Here is an 8444-nt window from a genome sequence, read left to right as displayed (position 1 = left end):
TATCAAAACAATCTCTAGTATCATTCCTAGCCATAATTTATTTTTATATTTAATTAGCGATTTCCTAGCCATTTTAATTACATAACTTCTTCCCGTGACATGCCCACTTTATTCATTGCGAAAATAAGCGCTTTATTAAACACCATTTCATTAATAGAAGAATAATAATTATCTATATCTATTTGAATAAATTTATAACGATTTTTATCTTTAATTATTAAACCATTTCAATGTATTATTATTACTAAACCATAATTTTAAATAATTAAGTTTATTTAACTTATCAATATATTTATCTAAAATAAATTTACTTAATTTACCTAGGTCCGATTTACATGGGCAAATTAATCTAACTTTAGGGTCTGAATAAAAATTATCTTTATGGTCTTTAAGAGTAATTCTGGGGTGCAGAGGTACATAAGGTTCAGTTTTATTATCCAACTCATATTTTAACATTACTACTTTAGAGGCCTTATTAATATTATAAAGAATATCATCTGGAACAATTTTATATTTTTTAATTATTTCTTTCCCTAATAGTTTATCATATAAATTAACATCTAATTTATATAAGTTCCTTGTTTTATCAGATTGTACTATAATACCATCCATATTTCTCATATCTTTAATTTTAATTGCTAAATTCCTTAAATATTCATTATTTCTATTTGGGTATTTATGGAATTCAATATTTTTTACCACCTTCCATATACTATCTTCAAGTAATTGTAATCTTTATTAAATGGAGGTTCCTTTCTAGATTAAATTTAGAGGTAAAATTATCATTCCTACTATCAATATCATTAAATAAATAAAAATTATAGTAAAAAGCTTTCCATAATTCTAGAACTAAAATTCTTTTAACATTATTAACAAGTTTCAAGATAAATTCCTTTCTAGAAGGAATAGGAATATCTTTCAAAGATGAATCCAAAACAGCGGTTCTATCTTACCTGTAAAATTCTATTAATTTACGAAATTGAGGTATTACACTCAATATACAAAATATCACAATATTATATAAATAATAATATTAGGGAATAAATCCAAATTTACAGGGAAAAAATCAGATTTAGGATTAAATCCAATTTTATAGTAAAATATATAAAAATATTATAGAGACAAAACCACTATTTTGCAAAACAAACAAGGAAAGACTTAATACATAAAATTTTAATAAATAGTCAAAAAAACCGCCACTACAATCGTTCTTGTCTTGATCGACAATCTTCAGGTGGACTTCCAATCTAAAAAATCAAAATTTTAAAGTATAAAAATAATAATTTAAATAATTAAAGTATAAATAAAAAAAATATAAGTATTTAATGTTGTTTTCATAGGAGTGTTATGTATATGAGATTGGTTGTGAGTTTTTAGTTGTATAATTAATTTATTTATCTGTATGAGTGTGGGTGTGTAAATATTGTTGTATATATCGAGTTTAGTGAGTATGTATATGCGTATATGTGAGGGAGTATATGTATCTGTTGTGTGTGTGTGTTTTGCGTGTGTGTGTGTGTTTGTGTGTGTAATACATATATACGACGGGCTTCTTTCAGTTTCTGTCTACCAAATCCACTCACAAGGCTTTGGTCGGCCCAAGGCTATAGTAGAAGACACTTGCCCAAGGTGCCATGCAGCGGGACTGAACCCGGAATCATGTGGTTGGTAAACAAGCTACTTACCACACAGCCACAAGAACATTTTAATATCAACAGACTGTTTCATGTAAAATCTATATTACAGCAAAGAACAACATAGAAAATATGAGGCTCGGATTGGAATGGAACAAACCTGATGTTCTAAAACGTCTAATATTTAAAGGAGAAGCTCACTGGGAAGTAAGATAATATCTTTTTTTATCACTTCATGTTGTGAACAATTAATAAATTTAAAATCTTTTTTCTTCTTGAGAGGATAAAGAGTAAAATGTTTTAAATAAAAATGTATTTTAAATATCGTTTTAATAATTTGAATTCTTGTAATATAATTATTGCTTGTTTGTTAAATTTTTTCATTGGAGATAGTCGAAGGATCACTTTAGGCAGGAATAGCAAGTGGGAAATTTATGCACCTTGTGTATGTGTGTGTGCATACTTATTTGTCAGTATGTGTAAGATGCTGCTGTGTACATCCGTGTGCATTTATCTCTGTCTGTCTGTCTCTCCCTATATATGTGTGTATATATATATATATATATATACCGGAGTAAACACATAAATGTGAAACAAGGTGGAAAAAAGAGTACTCAAATACCAGTGGTAGTGTAAAATGCTTTATTTAAAGCAGCAAAAAATTCAACATAACCTGTTACTCTGAGTTTCCCGTTGCCGTTCATCGGACAGTTTTTGCTAGAATATATATATATATATATATATATATATATATATATGTACACACATACACACAATTATGTATCATCATTTAACTGCCATCTTCCTTGCTAACGTAGGTTGGACAATCCAATAGGATCCAAACATCTGGAGGACTGTGTTGAGCTCCAATGTCTACATTAGCATGGTTTCTATTTAGTGGGGGAAAAAGAGGAAAATAATCAGAATATAATATGAAAGTTGGATGGTACTGACTTCATAAACAAAGGAAGAAAGTCTTTGAAGAATGTAGTTATAGTTGGACATTCCTTAGCCTCTTACATTGGAAGATAAACATCCAGTGAACTGAGACACTGGCCTGGTTTCAATTCCCAGTTTCAATTCCTTGTTTCAATTTCTGCTTGAAGGGAATTAAGAAGTTATCATAAATTTGTATTTCTCTTCCTATAAAATTGTTGTCACGTGCTTCATATAAAACTATGAATATGATAAATATTAAATATCATCATTATCAGTTAGACATCTGTCCTTCTGTGCTGACACATTGTTGCATAGGTCTATTCTATTGTATATCACAATTCCGTTGATCTTCCATAATTTTATTTGTTAAACCCTGCATTCTCACGTCACAGTTGACCATTTCTTCCAGTGACTCATCATTAATATTACCCTTCTCTGTATACCTCCATTATCTCAGTCAGATCTGTCAACGTATAAAATGCATCAAAGACAGAGCAAGGTTAACATTCGATGACTTTGTTGGCTTTGACAGTGCCATATTCCTTTAAGTTCTATTCTATCATGAACGTATTGTATGGAATGAAAATCATGTTCTTGTAGAGATGAATAATCAGAAACCTTATGGAATATTTGTTCCATTTCCAAAACTTAGCACTTGGAAATGTAGAATGTTTAGTGAATTCAAGTTAAAAAGTTACCCAGGTTGGAAGTGCAATATGCTTTCAAGGGGGCGGGAGACTATAAAATATTAAATAAACAGAACTATTTAACTGTCCTTTGTATTCATTTTCCCATTCATTTTAGTCATTTTTTAAAGATATATTAGAGCTATTCTCTTGTGTCTGGGGAGAGTCATTCTCTTTTAGTGCCTTATAATCTGACAAACTCACCGGTAAAATTTTCACTCATTTCCTTCTTTATTTTTCTAAAATTTTCACTGCGTCCTGCAACCTTTTCAATAGATTATAATCATATCTTTGTAAGTCTGACATGGCTTATAAGTTTTACACAAATGATTAAACTGGTTAAGCAAAATTCTGTTATCATGATGTGGCACTGTTTCTATCCAGAAAATTTCATTCATTACAGTCCAATGTCAAAACCAGTGTACCATGCAAAAAATTGTAAATAAGACAAACTGAAATCATGTGTATCTGTATTAATAGTGATGAGATTATCTCCACCTGATACTCTTGGCTTTACTCGTGTCTTGTACTGTTTATATGTCTTCTCTATAATTTGTTGTAAATTTTGAGATTCTCTGTCATAGAATTAATGTCAGATGTTGGAACTCCATCATTCCTTCAAACATTCAAATTTAAATTTTTTTTATTTTCAGGATGTAAAGAAATGGATTCAGGAAAACATAAAATTGAGGTAATTCAAGCAATAAGCTCATAATTCTGATAAATATAAGTACATGTGTAGAAGGATTTCAGTTATACTACATAGTGAGTTGAAAAACTTTGGTCAACCGAGATTATCCAAGTAACTAGTTGACAAAAACTTCTGGGGATGTCAGTAACCCCAAAACAACAAGCAATGAAGATAACTTAAAATTAATTGATTGTTGATTATACATAAGTTTTCACATAATATGTTGAAATATACTAAGTTGCTACACTTCAAAAACTCTTACACCATTAGATCACTGGTGTTATTATCAATAGCGGAAAAAAGTCAACAGAAGGCTCAAAAAAAATTTGGTTGGCAAAATGAGAATTCATCATTTCTGTATACTTAATTCTTTTAAGACAGCTCTAGTATTAATAATTTTAACAATCAGACTCATTTTTTTTTTTGGTGAAAGAAGTTAGAGTTTATGATATCGATTTCTTTCTCTGTTTTGTAAGGATCAGATTGCTGTAAATCAACTCAGTGGGAAATCCATAGTGTATGCTAATGATACTTCATATTATACTCATGCATACAGAGAGAGAGAGAGAGAGAGAGAGAGAGAAAGAGAGAGAGAGGGATACAGAAAGAGAGAGAGACACACACACACACAAAGAGAGTAAGATTTACTCATTTTGGAATTCTACTTTCTGGCAAGAGACTTCACCAAAGTTTGTGTTGAACGTAAAATGACTTCATCACGGATGATGAATGATAGCCATCTCATCATACATTTATTGTTATATTCACTATATTTATATTTTCATATTTAGTATTAAATATGAGTTAAGGTGGCGAGCTGGCAGAAACATTACCATGCTGGGTGAAACATTACCATGCTTAGCGGTATTTCGTCTGTCTTTACGTTCTGAGTTCAAATTCCACCAAGGTCGACTTTGCCTTTCATCCTTTCAGGGTCGATTAATTAAGTACCAGTTGCGTACTAGGGTCGTTCTAATCGACTGTCCCCCTACCAAAAATTTTGGGCCCTGTGCCTAGAGTAGAAAAGAATATTAAATATGAGTAAGTCTCAAAGGTTACATCAAATACATACTTTTTGGAGGTTTGGGATGAAGTTCAAAATGTCGTTTTATGTTATTTAATAATTCAATAGATTCCAGTTTCCTCTGCTTCCAAAGATACTGAGGGGTAAGCAGGATTAATGCATGAAATACAATATACGGGAAAATGAGATCTTTGTGTTTCTCAGCAAAAGGAATTCAAAGAAGCAAAAATATGAGAAATATAAACAAAGTCAGTATATTAAGCCATGCGCAAATGGAAGAACAGAGAGAGAGAGGGGGGAGAGGGAAAGAGAAAATTAAGGGAAGGAGATGAGGATTGTCTATGTCTTATTATAGATGGTCATCATGATATTGGATACAAGAAGTGTTAGTAGGTATGGGATTTCTAGCAGAGGAGAGTGGAGATGGGTGGTTGATGTTCATGTGGAACTCAGGTGAAAAAGAAATAAGGAAAGAGTAAATAGCAACAGGTGTGTGTGGAGAGATGTGTGCCACTATATAATGTATATGCGTGAGAGGGTAAGTATAAGATTCAAGCAGTGTGAATATGTATGTGCACTTGTATGTGGTGGATGGAATATGAGGGAAGGAGTTGGATAAAAAAAGAAATAATCTTTAATTCCAGTGGGAGATAATACTTATAAGGGGACAGTTAAGCAAAGGAGTGGGGTTAAAAAGTGAAAGGAAAAATTTAGGGGAAAATTTACCTTTAGGGGTTGATACTGGAAAATTCACCTTTAGGGATTAATTATGGCTGTGGATTGATGCCTTTATAAGAAAATCAATCATTGTTTACAAAGACTTTTATTGGATGAATGGGATATCGGAGAAATGTAAATGCCAACAGCATGTTGACCAACTCCGTACACAGGTGTGGTGTGCATGAATGTGTGTGCATGCACATATGTGAATGCATGTGTAAATATTCACTGATGAATACAACCATTAATTTTAATGTTGTACTTGTTTGTCAAATGACTTGATCTGAAGTTGAATGTTGAATCTAAAACAATTGCATCATGGGAAAGTCATAATAGCCATCACATCATGTATACACTATTGATAGAGATGTGAGAGAAATTATCTACTAACTCTTATCTGGATGGAAAAGAGTTTCTAATTTAAGCACAAGACCAGCAATTTTTAGGGGAATGGTTAAATTAATACCATGAGCACCAGCACTTGACTGCTACTTTATTTTATCAAACTCCAAGAGGACAAAAGACAAAGATGGTTTCATCAAAAATTGAACTCAGAATGTTAAGTATCAAAAGTAATATGTTTTAACAATTCTGCCAGCTCATAACTGTACTGCCATTATTTTTTAAATTTTGAGGAAATTTTAAATAATTGATAATATTTATGAAATAAATACTTTGGCTCAGTGTCTGATACTAATTTGATATGACCTTTGCATTTGCAGGCAACAGTCACTGACATGTTTTGGTACTTTTTAATGACTCCCCAACTCCAGAAAGACAAAAATGAAAGGTTGAGCAATGTAAAACTTGAACTCAATATAAATACTTGAAGCTAATACCACATGGTATTTTTCTGACCGCTAATGATCTTGTTGTTTACATATTTAGTCTAATTAGATTTCCTCAGCAAAGCATAGCCTTCATCGGAGCTTGTCTTTTCTTACTCACCAATAAATTATTATTAATTAAGAAACAGTTTTTATCAATTACTATGTTGGCTAATGCTGAGAATACATATATTTTGCCAATCCAGGTAATATCAGGTAATGTTACATAACTATAATAATTATAATCATATATTTTCAAATTTCATAGAAAATGAATGCTAATTTTCAAAATAAAAATATTTTTGTATATTAAAACATAAATTTTAATAGATTTTTCTGATTTGTTTATTTGTAATGAATATATACTATCAATAATGATAATACTGTTAATATATTGAGGAACTACATTAGAAATAATATCTGATACGGTTTACTGTGACAAATACACATACCCAATATTACCTTTCATATGAATTTAGTTGTACAGTAAGCAAGGGGAATAAATCCAATAAGATCAACATTATCTTACCATGGTCAAGAGGGGAACAAATAGAGAGAGAGAGAGAGAGAGAGAGAGAGAGAGAGTGATAAAAGGAGACACACTACCGGACATCTCATGCAGTTTCTTTTCACACCTACTTAATTCAATTTTTATATTGTTAGTGTGGGGATCAAGTCAAATGGACACAAGAGATGTGTGTATCAGTGGTACCTGGATAGGGTGGAAAGAGAGCAACCAGTTCTGTGGAGCAGAGGCTATTGTAGTAGTGGTAAAAAAGGCAAAGAGAGGACACAGCACAACTATAGGTCAGAATTTAGTGTGTATTGGTAAGTGACTTCATGCCAGTCAGATGAGTCACCTGTTTTTCTTTATTGATGTGGTCTTATGAGACCTGTATGTGTAAGGGCTGCATCATCCCAGATGTGGAATCACTATTCCCCAGTGTGCCTCATTTTTCTCCATTTACTTCTGATGGCAAAATGTTTCTTTGCTTTTCCTTTTAAGTTTATTTAAAATTAATCATGGTTTATTCAACTAAATTGAAAGATAAGTATCCATTCTGTGCATAGATTTATATCTCTATATCTGTGAATATTTGTATTTTTCATTGGAGTTGTTCTTTATCTCTTTGATTTTGTCATTTTCCTTTTCTACCTTCCCCATCACAAATTTACTCCAATTGTTCATTTGGCTTTTGTTTGTCGTTGATAGAAACCTTAGAGACGAAGAGGCATCAAATCCCTGTGATGCATTTGGTGAGGTAAAGTTTGTAGAACATGATCAGAAAATTGCAAAGGTAATGTTTTAATGCTTTTAAATATTTTTATTGATAATACTTGTCTGTAGAAATTTTATTGAATAATCAGTTCATGATTTCGGCAATGTATTTGTATAGCAGCAACGTTTTAAATGCTTTCTGTGAATGTTTTTACATACCCTTTTCTTTTTTGTACAGTTGGTTTTTATATTTCATTTTGGTGTGAGATTATTAGTAATACACATACACTTAGTGATTCTGAAAAGAAAGAAGCATAAAAAGAGCTATCATTAAAAGTTATTATATGTGGTGATTGTAGGGTAAGTGCAAGAGAAGTATCTGCTAAAATTGTGTTCAATGACCTGTAGAAAACCTTTGACAGAGATCCTTACTCTCTCTGATCTGGTGGTCACAGAGGAAACTGGCAGTGATAGCCATACAGACCATGTACAGAGGTGCTGTTAGAAATTCCATACAGTGTAATTAGTGCAAATTATAGAAACACAAGTCTTGCATAGTAGACAGTGTAAATATTTAATGAAGGTCAAAACAAATATACATGATTAACAATTTAGTCATTTTTATAAAACCTCGGTATGACTAAACTTTCAATCATGGATATTTCTTATGATCTTCAGCGAAAATTTAGACTTATTTACATTCT

General features: G+C 31.5%; 1 long non-coding RNA gene across 1 annotated transcript; it reads left to right on the top strand.

Moving 5' to 3' along the window:
• The first annotated feature begins 1728 nt into the window (after positions 1 to 1728).
• On the top strand, positions 1729 to 7827 carry LOC115227398. Its single transcript, XR_003883113.2, has 3 exons — positions 1729 to 1841; positions 3913 to 3950; positions 7735 to 7827. It is a non-coding gene; the product is annotated as an uncharacterized LOC115227398 (long non-coding RNA).
• Positions 7828 to 8444: the final 617 nt, after the last annotated feature.

This window comes from Octopus sinensis, unplaced genomic scaffold (assembly GCF_006345805.1).
Source record: "Octopus sinensis unplaced genomic scaffold, ASM634580v1 Contig03017, whole genome shotgun sequence".
Classification (NCBI taxonomy): domain Eukaryota; kingdom Metazoa; phylum Mollusca; class Cephalopoda; order Octopoda; family Octopodidae; genus Octopus; species Octopus sinensis.
Note: the sequence above shows the minus strand (reverse complement) of the source record. Positions and strands in the feature narration are given on the sequence as shown.